Source organism: Pinus tabuliformis, chromosome 8, assembly GCF_031772625.1.
Source record: "Pinus tabuliformis cultivar Carrire ecotype Pingquan chromosome 8, CPIR1, whole genome shotgun sequence".
NCBI lineage: Eukaryota > Viridiplantae > Streptophyta > Pinopsida > Pinales > Pinaceae > Pinus > Pinus tabuliformis.
In genome coordinates this window covers 1,437,718,355-1,437,732,900 of record NC_142294.1, presented here as the reverse complement: position 1 = coordinate 1,437,732,900, position 14,546 = coordinate 1,437,718,355, and the positions used below count along the sequence as shown (strand labels likewise).

The window sequence follows — 14,546 nt, the reverse complement described above, 5'->3', positions numbered from 1 at the left end:
CAGGCATCCCCTCTTTGTAAATACGCTCAAGCCGATCTAACAATGCTGCCTAAGAGGATCGAACAAATTTGGTGAGTTTGCAGGGTCGGGAATCGTCCAAGGAGCTCAAGCTCTCGCCTCCCTTGATGGGAGATACGCACATCTCAAAGCCATAGCCATAGGCCTGTACTAATATATTGACCTGGAAGCCCTATGCGTATAGACATAAGGTAATGAGGGAGAGATTCACAGATATCTATGGATAGAGTTTACTATATAATTTCCCATAATTAGTACCAGTCGTATACTGATAAATGAGGTATCATAATGTTTGACTGCAAGCTGGCTACTTTGTCGCGCTCCAGGTACAATAGATTTTTACGTCTTAAATTTGACATTGAACGTCAAAATGACAGCTTCTGGATTTATAAACACGTCAAACCTGATGTGGAAGAATTTCAACCACATGTCAAATACGTTTAGAAATCGAAAATATCTCCTGCTGGACGTTAAATTCCAGGCCTGCTCAGAAGGGTGAGGTTACCGTAAAAAAATGTTAGTTTTTATTTCTACTGGTTCTTTTTTTTATAAATAATATGAGGAAATGACCTCTGAAGGGCTGCGACAAGGCAGATATGTATGGACCCTGGACCTTACATAGCCGTTGAACTTCCTATGTTATGCGTTATTCAAGGAGTCGTCTACGAAGGCCCGGGAATTGACGGAGGATTAAAAATGGTTAGAATCTGAGTAAAAAAATTTCAAAAAACATGTAATAGCAATATTTGAATCATATTTTTGATAATGGAAATAAATTCAACACTATTAAAAACTTCTCTGACACCCAAAATATTGAAGACTAACAGCTATAACTAAAATTTAAAAAAATTCCTACCAAATTTTTTCAGAGCAGAATTTCCATAATTTTCGGAAAAAAAAAAACAATATGGTTAAACTATGACATTATTTAATGCCCCTAAGTACATCCTCTGCATCTCTCCATAAAGACGAGGCACATACTGCATAGCTACCGTGAACATGCATGTAATTTCATCACCGTATTTCCGATCGCTCAAACTTTCCAAAGTAAGCTTGCCCTCATTTTCCAACTGACGACGATTTGATATAGTCACTGTGAACTTTGAAGTGCTGGCACAACCATAATTAATAGTTAATAAATAGATATGTGTAATTATTGAAAGCGTGGGTGCAGGTATGAGGTAATAAAAGCTCAAAAAGCGTGGGTGCATGTATGAGGTAATAAAAGCTCAAAAAGCGTGTGCAGATAATGGTTTAATAACTGGAACATAGTACACTGAGTTTTGTTTCGGATTAGATTCGCTTTCAAAACTTTGCTTCCTCCATTGCCAAACAGGGTCCTATAAAATTATTTAGACTTAATTAAAACTCACCCCTTCACTTCAGAGATGTGATCATGTGGATAGAATAAAATAACTAAAGACATGACGCTAAAATAGAATTTTTTAAAATATTTTAAAAAAATAGAAAACTAATAAAATATAAATACGAAAATATTAGATATTAGTTAATAACCTATGTGTGGGAAAGATATATTCAAGGGTATAAGTAAAGAAATAGTTTAATTTTTTTTCATAGAATTATATTAATAAAATTTGGAGTGGTAAAAATTGCGAGGACAAATTTATTTATAAGATAGGAGAGAAATAAATATATCATAGTTAATTTAGATTTTATTATTTATGTAAAATCACCGTTTTTTTTTTTTAACATAAATTTGAATTTCATATTTTTGAAAAAAATCAAGTTATATGGATAACATTTTGTTTGTCTGATATTAATTTCTACTCAAATTTCCATTGTTTAAGAGTTTTTCTGAAAATAAGATTAATATATAAAATTTGTGGTGTATGATTTAATCTCATGAAAATAACAACTAAATTTATAATAATTATTTGAGTAAATAAATATTAAGGGAATTTTGAGATCAACAATGAACCTCAAAACAAAAAAAATGTATTAACAAAATACAATTTAAAAGAACAAATAATATTCAAGCAAGCAACAAACGAGAATCATAGCATTCGTGCGACGGGCAGGTGAGATGGATCGGCAAGCCCAGACATTTAATGAATGTCAGATAAGGCGAAGAAAGGATATAATGGACAGGCATGCTGTAGTACAGCAAAAGTGTGCGTCGACAGGAATGAAGAAACCACCTTGCAGCAAAACAATTAACGCAAGTGATCGGAGAGGAGGAAAAATAGGTATGTCAGAATTCATAAATGGAAATGAGGGAAGACGGATAATTGATAGGAAAGGCAGAGGGCAAAGCAACAGGTGGCAATGGAAGGCCAAGTTGACAGGTAAGCGGATTAGAGTAAGAAGGATTATAAATGGGCGGAAACAAAGGATTCGACAACGAGAAAATTGCTTAGGAACTCAGAGAGCGAGGAGAGGAAAGGTGGTGGAGAGCTGTTACAGAGCGAGGTTGCGCTGAAAACCTGCGGAGATTGCCATGGAAACCAGGAAGAGAGCAAGGGTAGCAGAAGAAATGGAAGCCGAGGTACGCAGAGAAAGGGACAGAAAAGGCAAGGCGGTAGCGAAGGAAGAGACAGTTGAGGAGATATATGAAATTTACGATGATTCTGAGGAGGAAGAGGACTGGCAAGACAAGTGTAGGCGGGATAAGGAGCGAAGCCGAACTGCAGAAGGCTGGGAGAACCAGCAAACCAACGACGAGCAGCTCGGACAACGGGGAGGAAGGGGAAGGCAGAGTGGCAGACAGAGGGGAAGCAGACGCGCGGGAAGCGGGATGGAACCGAGCAGCACGAGAGGCAGAGGAACGAGCAGATACCGAGGAGAAAGGGGAGGACGACGAGGGCAGAGGGGGAGACCGGGCAAAAAGACAAGCCGGTCGCTGGATAGGAAAATTCAGCAAGCAGAGAAGGCATATAACCAAAACACGAACCCCAGAATTAGAAGAATTATTCAGAATATGGAGGAAGACGCCATTCAAGCTCAGTCCGACTCCGAGATGGAGGAATGGGAGTTCCTTCTCCATGACCCTGGTAACACTAGGGGTAGAATGTCCTTATTTAAACAGTCCTTACATATATACTGGGTGATGAAAAGATTGCTGGCTAAAGCTCTGGAGCAAGCTGCAACAGAGATGGCTGAACTTGCGCAAGGAGTTCCCAACCTGAGGAGGGAGCTCAGAATTATCCAGATTACCTTGGAGATGCAAGAGAAGAAGCTGGAGGAGATCCAGCAATTGATAAAGGAAGGAAATCAGAATGCAAACAAGGAGACTACCCAGCGTCCAGAGGCAGAAGCTGATTAATTATAGATATGTATTAATTTTGATGAAACTGCATAGTATAGATAATTTCAGTCTGTTTCAAGTATTAGATGTAGAAAATTGTTATATGCAAGCAAGTAGGATTAGAAACCTGAAAGACTGTTTAGTGTATTTAGCTTGGATACTCAGACTATGGATCTTTTATTTCTGGTCGGCTATTAAGAACTTTAGGTGGCTTAAATACTCGGTTTCCCCAAGAGGGCGAGTTGAAGGCAACCTTATTTTTGATGTGTATTTTCATTTGAAGTAATAGAAAAAAGAGAGCAACACCTTAGCCTACAAAAAAAAAAAAAGAACAAATAATATTCAAAATGATAAATAAGATTAATATATAAAAATTGTGGTGTATGGTTTAATCCCATGAAAATAACAACTAAATTTATAATAATTATTTGAGTAAATAAATATTAGGGGAATTTTGAGATCAACAATAAACCTCAAAACAAAAAAATGTATTAACAAAATGAAATTTAAAAGAACAAATAATATTCAAAATGATAATAGAGTCTTTCAGAAAATAAGATTAATATATAAAAATTGTGTTGTATGGTTTAATCCCATGAAAATAACAACTAAATTTATAATAATTATTTGAGTAAATAAATATTAGGGGAATTTTGAGATCAACAATGGACCTTAAAACAAAAAAATGTATTAACAAAATGAAATTTAAAAGAACAAATAATATTCAAAATAATAATGACATCCATGGGGTAAATATTTTTGGAGGAAAACAAATAATAATATTATATTCACCTTATTTCAATATAGGTTTACTCAAATGGAGTTGGCACTTCTTGGATGCAAAATTCAATTCCTCATCTAGCAAGTGCCCACTTGATGCCTAAAAATTCAATTCCTCATCTAGCAGGTGCCCACTTGATATTTGAGTAAACCTACACTTGATATTTGAGTAAACCTACACTTGATATTTGACTAAACATACATAAAAAAAGTTTTCTTTCTTTTCATTTATAAATTCATAACTCTTATTTTATTGTTTTAATTGTTATTTTATTATTTTAATTGTTATTTTATTATTTTCCTTAAAAAGCCCATTTTAAACCTCAAATTTCTCTTAATAAAAAACCTATGTGTTAGAGTATCATTAAATAATGATTTTTTTAGAAAAATATTGTGATAAACTGAATATGGATGATTACAATTGGATATAGTTTCCATTTCATATTACTTAGCAATCAATAATATGATTCTATATATATTCTCAAAATAGAATAAAGAGCCACATTTTACAATAATACTCAAAAATACCAACATGATGATATCTAAAATCCTTTCATAAAGTGTCCTCCCATTTGCTACTAAATTTTTGGATAGAATGGGGTGAAACCTTCCCAAAAGTTTTAAAGTTAGACCTCCTCAATTAGATGAATCTAGGAAGTGGTAATGATTGCATTCCAATCCTTTTATGCTCCACCAAGAGCCAAACAAAAAGTGTCCATCCATCTAACATGGCCCACATAATTATTGTACTTACACCAATTTGACATATATTAAGGCATCCTTATTCTTAGGCAAATAATTAATTGAATTTTTAACCCATCGATCAATCAAAAATATGGTGATGAAGTTACATGCATGCTCATGGTAGCCATGCAGTAATCCATGTTTTTCGTCCTTATGGAGAGATGTAGAGGATGTACTTAGGGGCATTAAATAACACATAACAAAGGAAAAAAGGCTTGCCTTGTTTCAATGGTTGGTTGTGGCACTTACTTCGAAAGTTCGAGGAGGGTTAAAGTCATTGAGACATCATTTCAATTTTCAGTTCCAACAATTACTTCGAAGTCATACGATTTTGTAATTAATAACTATGACTCTCCAGTGACCTACTAAACCCTCGCTTCCCTGTACAACCCTTTATTGTCTTGTGCTGCTAATTTCACAGAAAATCCAGTCAAAGTACTTGGTTCTGCCATTTTAGTGTGTTTCTTCATTGAAACAACCATTTCTTGAAGATCTAGAGGCGAAGTTAGGTTTTTAAGATCTGTGCACAAATGGTAGCAATGACGATGTTGGAGTCATTACCGGAGGAGAATGTATACATGGCAAAGATGGTTGAGCAGACAAAGCGTTATGAGGAGATGGTGGAGTTCGTGGAGAAAGTGACCAAAGGCATGGAGGTGGAGGAGCGCAACCTGCGATCTATCGCCTACAAGAACGTGATTGATGCCCGCATGGCCTCCTGGAGGATCATCTCCTCCATCGAGCAGAAGGAAGAAATCAGGGGCAATGATGAGCATGTGGTGGGAGTATAGGAACAAGGTGGAAGTAGAGCTTTCCAAGATCTGTGAGGGCATTCTCCGCCTCCTCGACTCCCATCTCATCACTTCTTCCACCGCCGCGGAGTCCAAGTTCTTCTATCTTAAGATGAAGGGTGATTACCATCGATACATTACGGAGTTTAAGACAGGCGCCGAAAGGAAGGAGGCCGCTGAGAACACTTTTCTTGCTTACAAGTCTACGTAGGATATTGCTGCAGCAAAATTGACTCCAACACATCCTATTAGGCTAGGGTTGGCTCTTAACTTCTCTATATTTTACTATGAGATTTTGAATTCACTAGAGCCTGTAATCTCTTAAAACAGACATTTGATGAGGTGATTGGGGAGTTAGATACATTAGGTGAAGATTCTCCCAAGGACAACACTCTCATCATGGTTCGTGACAATCTAACATTGTGGACCAAATATATCCAGGAGGATCTGTGGAAGAGATCAAAAATTAATTTATTCAAAAAGTTTTGACCATTGTTGAGAACAAGAGAAGACATTATTGAGGGCGGGATAAAATATTAGAAGATGGATGGGAATGTGTGTGTATGGAGGCACCAAGGCAACCACTCCCATCACATGGAGTTCATTTCTGTATATAACTCTTCTGAGGGGCCTCCTCGGCACAAGGGAACTCCACATACAAACTCTCCAGGCTCTGGGTCTTTTCCCATTGCATCACACTATCGTCAAGAATAACACCTTCACGGTCAGAGGTATGATTAACCAGGTGTACCCTTCAGCCACTCACACCATGTCATTTTTTTTAATTTTCCAGAGAAACCATGGAGGAACTATGAAACTCTTATCATGTACAACAACATCGTAAATGTGACCTATTTCTAGCTTTACATGCTCGATAAATATGGAATAAAATGCATCATTTTCAGACTAGACTTTGCTCTATTCCAACCAACCAAATCCAACCCAAATCACTAGAAAATTGGTTTAAATTGGTTTAAATGTATGCAACCGATGCAATAGATCAAGGGGGAGACATAAAAAATAAAAAAAACATGCAATCTCAACAAATAATCCAAAAAACATGCAATCTCAACAACTAGATTTCACCATTACATCAATGAAAAACCTTACTTTTGTTTTTAAATTTAAATCTTCAATGAAAAACCTTACTTTTGTTTTCAAATTTAAAACTTTATTTTATGGTTACATATTAAAGATGCTGATATATGTGTGATGAAATTTAATTAAAGATGTTGATATATTTGTGATGAAATTTAATTAAAGATTGGATGTTTTTATTTTTCAATTTATTAATATAATTTGTTATCTCCATATTTTTGGAAAAAAATCAAGGTTTGACTTTGATTATGCTAGAAAAGACCCTATAAACCAAACCAAATAGTAGGACATGAAAAACAAAAGGTAAAAATCAAAAGTGATTACTTTGATAGAGAAGAACAATACTTAAGTGGTCATTTAAGTTTTTGGGACACATTTGTTATATAATAAAAATTCGGGATAGATGGTTTAAGGACCATTGTTGGAATAAATTTGATTGAAAATGAAATGTAGAAATGATATATTGTTGTTTGTTAAAATGTCTTTTTTTTTGGAAGTGTTGCATGAATATATGCCCTTTTAATTGAAATTGATGTATGAGACCCCCTTGTTTGTGGGACAAGAGACCCACCTCCACGGAACAATTTCACTGCTAAGTCTACGAAGGCATACATACGGTGATCTATTAGGAGGAAACACATGCTCTTAACCATTAGGCGCACTCACGCTGTAATTTATTTATTGGGATAACATTATTATTATTTTATTTTGAAGTTAGGCACTTTGCATTATGTTTAATAAAGACTACATATAAAAAAAAAATTATTACTTAGTATGGATGAAGATAAACTAGACCATTAACATAAATTCAGAGTTTTGAGGTTGCCAAGACCTCGTATAACCAAAACATATTGTAAATAGAAACTTATAAAAATAGACTAGGTGTGCTAAATCTTGACATACAATGACATGGGAAGGCAAAAAAGATAATTCCTACTGCAAGCAAAAAGCCAATGAGTCATAGCAACCATTGTGCAGAATCTAGCATCTATGCTGAGTGGTCACTACTCTCATCCGAAGAGAATGATATGTTAGCTAATCTCCTGGCTAAAATGATCACCTTGCCGTCTACATTGTTATTTTTTTCTTTTTTTGCACCAACTTTACTAATCTATATAATTCTCCTATTGAGTCCTCTTTTACCTCCCTATAAAACTTGCAATATTCAATATTCAAATGATATTTAAAGTTATGCCAACTTTATACCATTATAGATATAATGACTAAAACACATATAATGGGCCAATTATAATAAAAGTTATAAGCCCCTTTCATGCAAACTAGCATCAAATCAAGAAAAAACGAAAGTTGAATTATTAAGATAACATTATTGCTTTATCATCTTTAATCATATTTTTGAATCTAAAAATAAATTTTTCATTTTAAAAATGAAATTATTTTTAAATTATAAATATATAATATGATTGTTTTAAAAGTACATTCAAAATATCGATATCTAAAGCATATTCTTATAACATATCTGGGTAGGTTTACAGTGTAAACTCTTATCTTTGCATTTTGACTTGTCACTCTTTAAGTTGGGAACGTGAATAATTTGGAATTTTTTTTTTTTAATTATAGATACTTTAGATAACATTTATTGTTGACACCTAATCAGAGGGATTGGGTGTACAACTGTAATTAATGTAAATAAATAATAGAGAAGATAGAGAGTCATCGGGAGATGAACCGAACAGTCACTCCCTCTTGTATATAATAATGAACAACCTGAATGAATATATGAGTTTTTGATTTGAGGAGTTACCTCTTGGTCTAACATGGTATCAGAGCAGGCACCATTTTTTGGCTTCCTTTTAATTTGTAACTCCTATTCTGTTTTGCCTTTGTTTTGCATCTTTTGCAGGCTGACATTTCTGTCATAACCCTGCGAAATCTCATTCATTGTTGTTGCGTCGAATGGTGCATTGAAGCCGAAGGAGAGCTTTCGTTCATTTTTCGTTTAATACATTTGTCGAAGGTGCTGTAATGACTTGGATTTCCTCCTGCTCTGAGTATGGTATATATACCCTTTCGCATTGAAAAACCATATATCTTTTTTCGTATTCACATATATCCTTTTTCGTATTCCCTTGAGCTGGATCTCAAGTATTATAAACCCATATATAAATCATCGGGTCCACTTTTTAATTGCATATCACAAATCTCTTTCCTCGATCAATACCGCTGCATGTTTGCGATGCGATCATATCCTTCATTAAACCCGCTCGGACACAGTTCCCAAGGTTTCACTTTATCTGGCTCATTCTCCACCGTTGATCTCAACCTCCAGATCCGACGACTGACATTGATTTCGGAGGGGACCACTTGCACGAGGTTACCCGCCCGAAAAGTGCCTTTTAATCTCCACCGTTGACTGTAACCTCCAATCCGACAGTTTATAGCGATTTCGAGTGCATTAGTTGCACGAGAGTTACCCTCTCGATACGAGCGGTTTTTACTACGTGTTAACCCCTCAGTGGAATCGGGCGCTCCCCTCTCAATACCACTTACCATTTTTATCTGCCCGAAATCCCACTTGTAACCCGAAATCTGCCTTTAGCCGTGGTTATGCCCCGACTTGTTTTTCTTGTGATAATCGTTGATCACTTACCATCGATGACCCTCCTCTGCTCATCTCCGCTGTTCATCTCTTAAACATCAAACTCTAGTATACGGGTGAAAGAAGGCGATACCAGGTTGAACGATGTTGGTATAACGATATGCATTCAAATATATCTATTGTGAGAATAGTTCTCATTGGTAAGGAGAATTATCCTAAATGGTCGAGGAAAATCCAACACACTCTCATTTTTAATGAGTTATGGAAAGGAGTGTGTATTGGAGAAGGAGACGAAGTGCCAGTCCAGCCTACCTCAGACATGGAGCTCGCCATTTGGGAAAATAAGAAAAACAAAGCCTATGCATTGATTGCAGCGTCTGTAAGTGAAGAGGTGAGTCGACACATTTCGCCATTTTCAAATGCATTCGAAACCTTACAAAAGCTGAAGGAACTCTATGACTCACACTCTGCACTTGAAGTTTTTCAACCATGATTAAACTCTTCACCCTTGAATTACAAAATAATGATCCTCTTGCTCTTGCATCCGAAGTAAAATCTATAATGCATGATATCAAAGCCACTGAGGTTGAATTGGATATTCCTCTTATCGCTTTTCTCAAGGCACTTTATCCTACTTACTCCAATTATCTTGAGTCATTGCAAGCAAATGGAAATCTCAAAGATATTACCTTTGACTCTCTTGTGAAAAAATTTGCTGAAAGAGAGAAAGCTTTTGGAAAGAAGATAGCCCCTGAATCTTCTGAAGAGGTTGTGTGCTTTGCTCATAAAGAAAATAATTTTACCCAAGATTCTTCCAGAGGAAGAGGTGGTCGAAGAGGAAGAGGAAGATATTTCAGAGGCAGGGGGGTAGACACTCTCAAGGAGAAAAATCGGATTTTCACTGCATACGCTGCAAAAGAAATGGATCACATGATGTCTCCACATGCAAGTTACCTTGGGACAAAATTGAGCAACAAAGAAACCAACCCAAAGGTAAAACTAATGACACAAACAAAGGTAAAGCACCTGAATCCACTCATTATGTTGTGGCACAATGTAATATTAGAGTAAATGAAGACTTATTTAATGCTTCACTTGCTTCTTCGAAAAATGATTGGTTGCTTGATTCAGGAGCAACTTGCCACATGACTCATAGAATTTTTTTTTTTGAAGAATTTATTGACAATGTTGATGGAGCAGTATACTTTGCAGACAAATCAAAAATCAAGCCATCAGGGCTTGGCACAATTAGGCTTAAATTTCCTGGTCTTCCAGACTTTCTTCTGCATCACGTTCTATATCTCCCACAGTTGAGGAGAAACTTGCTGTCCTTGGTCCACATCCTCCAGCAAGGTCACTCCATTCATATGTTTGATGGCAAGCTTGAGGTGAGAAAAGCATCTGACCACTCACTTGTCATGACAGGGATAGAAGAAGAAAGGCTTCTCAAGCTGCAGGGTACCTCTGCTCGTGCACAACATTTCTCATACAATTCTCATTATGAAGAAGGTACACTTCCATCAAGTTTATCATGGCATGATAGATTTGGAAATTTGAACTATGAGATTCATCGGGAGATGAATCGAACAATCACTCCCTCTTGTATATAATAATGAACAAATTGAATGAATATATGAGTTTTTGATTTGAGGAGTTACCTCCTGTCTGACATTTATAATTAAATTATATTTCCTTGATCTTGGTTGAAATTCCAACAATATTATTTTTAATTTTAATTCCAATACTATCCTCGTTACAATTTTTTTTTTTTTTTTTTCAAACAAAACAATTGGAAAATGCACCAACAAATCCCATTTTTTTAATCTCAATTCGGATACTATCCTATTACCATTTAAGCAATTGGAAATGTAGAGATGCTAGAGATTTAAAGAGGTTTAAATTGAGTTTGGACAGTTAAGACTAGCTTGTCATATAGTCTTCCTTGAAAGATGGCCGCACCAAGTCGGTCGCGAAACCTTCTAGAAGCATGACGAGGGGATCAGGGATTCTACCGGTACATGGTAACCAGGTGTTGATCAAGTCATAGATAGAACACAACATATATTTAAGGTTCTAGTAGTTTCAAGTTTAGACCTTAACTTTGTTCAGAGAGCAGTAGTCGGATATGGATGACGAGAAGATTCAGTCATAGCCTATGGAGTGGAAGATTAATGTCAAGGAAGGAAGGGCTGTGAATACCATCAAACCCCGCAAGCCTATGGTCGGGAGAATTTTTGAAGCTTTGTGGCGATGGGAATTATCTTTTTTTTTCTGTGTGCAGGAGGATTTGGCAAGTGGGTGCAGATGATCCTCGAAGAGTTATCCATTCCATCAAAGTTGGTCTGGAACCGCCTTTGGTGTCTCTTGTGTACTTCGTGAGGCCATTGTTTGACACCGTTGCAGTCATGACTGTCAGCCTGGTTGTTTGACACTGTTGGTGGAAATGCCATATGGGCGGTCATGACTGTTGGCCTGGTCTTTGGATTCAATGTAGGTAATTATTCACAGAAAACATTGATTAGTTTAGAGCTATTCACCCTCCTGAACATTCAACTTGGGATCCATGGATTGTAGTTACAGAAGGTTTAAATACTTAGTAAATAGTAAATCTGAAAACATTATTATTATTTTTTGCTGTTATTAGTAATTAGTAATTAATTATATTGGAATATTTTGAAAATTTGATAAACAACAACAAAATTTCACTCCTTCCCATCCCATTTTCTAAATATTCCTAAATTTACAGTTACTCAAGTATCTATTGCAATATTGTTCTCTCTGGAATTATAGAATTTGGATATGAAGATTTCGTGAGTATATAGTATCAGTAGAAACTTACTGCGCTCATTCGAATTATTTTTTTGCTCTATAATGATATATTACAGGTGCCACGTTGGTCAAAATTCTGAACAGATGTTGTGCCACTTTGTTAGCTGTATTATTCGGAGTAGAAGTCAGTTGTGTTGTAGAACATGCATGGAAAAATTTCGAACTAGTTATACCGGGTGTCTCTGTTTTTTCCTTAGGTCATTACATTCTCATTTCCAACATTTACAAATGAGTAGTGAGTCATATATTCAAATTTTTAGTTTTCACGGTTCTGATACATATGCTAAATCGTTTGGGTGATGCAGGCGCAGCGTCCACATATTCACGTTTCTTTCCAGTGATCAAGAAAAGATACGATTACGGGGTGGTCATCTTCATTCTCACCTTCAATCTCATCACTGTCGTTGGTTACAGAGTGGGAAACCTTTTCAAAATTGCCAGTCAAAGGATATCTACAATACTCATTGGTTGTGTGGTCTGTTTCGTCAATAATTTGGGTGTTTTCCCTATATGGGCTGGAGATGATCTTCACAATTTGATCATAGGTAACATGGAAGGACTGGCTGGATCTCTTCAAGGTACGGTGGGGTTGAAACAATAATAACAGACTAATCAACGTGAATGTTGAGAGTATTGTAGATTTGGGAATGCTCTTAACAAAGTTAATTGTACCACTGTTTGATTTGGTTTATATTCTTTAAAATATTCTAAAATTTATAAACATTTTAAAATTAAAATAATATTTATATAATATTTTTTTTTATATATATATATATATATATATATATATATATATATATATATATATATATATATGATTTTTTTTTATTTTTTCAACATATTTCAAAATATGTCTTTTTTCTTATGCATTCACAACCTAATTGTTTAGGGGCTTAATAATTTTTGATAATATGAGAGTAAATATTAACTATGGATAGATGTGTTTATTTTGGAATAGAATTTTTATAATTTTAATTTAATTATTTTTTTCAATAAAATTGGTACCTTTTTTATTAATAAACCTCGAAACGGCTCAAGTTCCATATATTCAAGGAGAGCAAGCTCTCAATATTTTAACCAGAAAGACCTTATTGCAGGTCCCACATATTCAAGGAGAGAAACCTCTCAATATTGTTCAACATTTTAACCAGAAAGACCCTGTTGCTACCTGTGTTATTTACATACGAACCTTTTACATAGTTTATACTATAGAACTTCGAAAAGACTGCACCATACTCTATTTTTCGAAAAAAATATATATGTAAACTAGAAAAAGACAACTATTACGCTGCTACCAAGGTCAACTTCTCCCAGAGCCTCGTTAGAGGCATGACTAGTTCTTCAACTCTGCCAACCCTAGGATCCAGGTCCTGAATTGTAGCACTACGACACCTTTATCATGAGGGACAAAGGCATCCCCAAATCCAAAGACTTCTTTCAACACACCCATAGTCGTTGTCTCAACTTTAACTTCAATGTTTTCAACCTTATGGCCTTGGTTCAAGACATATGTGTTTAGACTTTCCATGGTTTTCTGAAGCAATTCCATGTCCTTACCAAGACCCGACAGTTGGGCATACAAGACCACCATGTTTTCGTTGTTTTCTTTCAATATTTCCTTGATTACTTGCTTGCAGGAGCTATCAACAACGTCCCATATGTTCCCATCGTGTCCTGACTTCGTAGCGTCACCACTTCCATTGCTTCCATTGCTTGCTGAGGCCATTTTCTTGGCAATTCTCCCATGTACTGACAAAATCCTTTGGTTTATCTGCCACAACCAACTACTATAAATAATAGCCTAGTTCATCCCGACATTCCTTCCTATCTTTTCCTCCATAAATGAGCATCGACTCTGCATTATGGCGAAACAACTAATCAAATATTTTAAATTCAATTTATAATAAATTTTCTAATATTTATTATACATAATTTAAATATATATTATTAATATATAAGTATTTTTTATCCTTTTATTATGATTATACTATATTATGATATCATAAAAGAGGGAACAAAAATATTTAGCAACAATGAATAACAAAGCAAAGATGTGATGGAGCTTCAACGAGAGTGTAAGGAGACATTTAATTCTTGTATATTAATCATCGAGTAATGTCGCTTTTGTGCTACATTCTGTTAACACCCAGGTTGTTCCCTTTGACTCCTGAGGGAATACGGCCGGGGTAACCACTAACCAAGCTTTGGATTACAGGTTCTAGCCAACCTGTAATCAGAGAGGGCTCTCTCTTTTAGTTTTTAACTTTGTTCTTGAGGATTTTAGGCTAGTTATGAGGTGGGATTTTTGATTTAAATTTTGGTTGAATGATGTCTTCCAGTAGTTAAGATGAGATCTTCAGAGGGTTTCAGTCCATTGGGCAATGGAGTCTGTGATTATGGGTTGTTTGAGATATTGAGTAAGATTGCTAAAACTGCAGGGCCATATAGATATATCATGAAA

General features: G+C 35.6%; 2 pseudogenes; one reads left to right on the top strand and one right to left on the bottom strand.

Annotated features, from left to right (window-relative positions):
* The first annotated feature begins 5,352 nt into the window (after positions 1-5,352).
* Positions 5,353-6,087, top strand: LOC149241091 (14-3-3-like protein GF14-C pseudogene; annotated as a pseudogene).
* A 7,331-nt stretch (positions 6,088-13,418) lies between these two features.
* LOC149241090 (uncharacterized) overlaps positions 13,419-14,546 on the bottom strand; it is a 36,777-nt pseudogene continuing 35,649 nt past the window's right edge.